Source organism: Coptis chinensis, chromosome 2 (genome assembly GCF_015680905.1).
Source record: "Coptis chinensis isolate HL-2020 chromosome 2, ASM1568090v1, whole genome shotgun sequence".
Taxonomy (NCBI): Eukaryota; Viridiplantae; Streptophyta; class Magnoliopsida; order Ranunculales; family Ranunculaceae; genus Coptis; species Coptis chinensis.
In genome coordinates, this window is record NC_141457.1 from 13,298,783 (window position 1) to 13,300,605 (window position 1,823).

At 36.4% G+C, this 1,823-nt stretch overlaps 1 pseudogene; it reads left to right on the top strand.

Annotated features, from left to right (window-relative positions):
* The first annotated feature begins 258 nt into the window (after positions 1-258).
* LOC147514982 (bZIP transcription factor 44 pseudogene) lies at positions 259-1,579 on the top strand (annotated as a pseudogene).
* The last annotated feature ends 244 nt before the right edge of the window (positions 1,580-1,823 follow it).

The following is a 1,823-nucleotide window of genomic DNA, read 5'->3' on the forward strand; positions in this document are numbered from 1 at the left end:
TGTAACAGCACCTGCATCTTTTAGTTTGCAACTATAAACTCCTGTAAGAACTAAGAAGTGGTGAAAGATGAGTAGCACACTAACCCTACGTTAATAATATTTTCTAGTTTAATTAAGATTTGTTGGTGCAATGGTGCTTATTAGTGGTTACCAGCTGGAGTTGGACTTTAGTGGAATTTTCCTTCCCATTTCACATGCCTCTATCAATCTCACAACATATTCTTGAGGAGATTCCAAAGCTCTTCTCTTGGTTATATTTTATTGATCTTTTGTGCTTTTTCATTCTATAAATTCCAACCTTTGCGACATCATAAACCTCTTTCTTTTCTCTTCTATCTATTGATGTACATATAATAAACTTTTGAACATTTTTCATTATTTTCTCCCGTTTTCCAGTCTAAGGTTCTTGGCCATTTTGGTTGAATTTGAAGCCTTGATCTGCTTCAGTTGGTTTGTAAGAGCTGGGAGTGTCTCCTAAGTCATAAATCTTTGTGTTCTTTCTTACTATTAAAAGTTACGTTGTTCTAGTTTCTTGATGCTTGATGCTAATAACTTGTTCTTGATGTTTGAGATTCATGTTTCCAATTCTATGTGAAATCCTTCTGGCGGGGTTTATGGTAAACTCCACACATATACTCAGGTCTCATTTAGTTCAGTCTTTTTCTGTTGTTTTTCTCTACTGGTTCTATGTTTTTTCATGAATAGGCTTTCTGTTTTTTTCATCTAGACCACACCACTTTCTTCTATATTGTTATTTGAGCCAGATTTCTTATAGTTTTCTAGTTTCTAGGCCATATTGAAAAACCAGATTAAATAATCTTCTTGTTCAACTTCTCTACTTGGTGAACACACACACATATATATGGCTTCTCCGAGTGGGACTTCTTCAGGTTCAGGTGGTGAGGACCTCCGGGTCTCAACCGATCAGAGGAAACGGAAGAGAATGCTGTCAAACCGTGAATCAGCAAAGCGCTCAAGACTGAGGAAGAAGAAGCATTTAGATGGTCTTGCTGCACAAGTGGAACGGATCAGGAAAGAGAATAATGAAATACTTGCAACCTTGAACATCACCACTCAATACTACTTGAATATTGAATCTGAGAATTCTGTTTTGAGAGCTCAGATGGGAGAGTTAAGCCACAGATTGCAATCTCTAAACGACATAATCAACTACTTGCACTCAAGCGCTATTGATTTGGAGAGCCAGAATCATCAAACCAGTATTGATGACTTCATAAACCCTTGGAATTTATTCTACCAGAATCAAGCCATTGTTACTTCTACAGATATGTTTGAGTACTAAAAATCACTCCAGGATACACACTGGCGAATTGGCCTGGTCATCTTCATTGAAAATTCACGACTAGGAAAGGATGTTCTGATTCATTTGAAAAACATATGTATGATGATAATTAATTAATAGTGTGGATATATGTAGTAGATCGATATCGTTGGGCTTGCTCTATATTATGGGACTGATTATAGCAAGGCCTGGGAGAATTATGATGCTTGTAAATTTGTAATTAGCCGCTCTATTTATATGAATAAAAGTACAGTAAACCCTATTGGCACAGTTTAATTTGTGTGTGTGTGTTGTGTTAGTCACTTGTGTGTTTTCTCAGTATCTTCGATTTACTTGTTCTCTCTGCAAGATGCTTGGGGATCTTGAATATAGTTTGCCAATCCGGCGCCAGCAGATTTGATGTTCATAACTAGGATAACTTCTAGCCATGATCAAAAGAATGAGAACATAGAAAATGCTCAGTGCGTCTTAATCGACACATAATTATTTATTATCGAGGATATAAGCATTTGTACTTCAT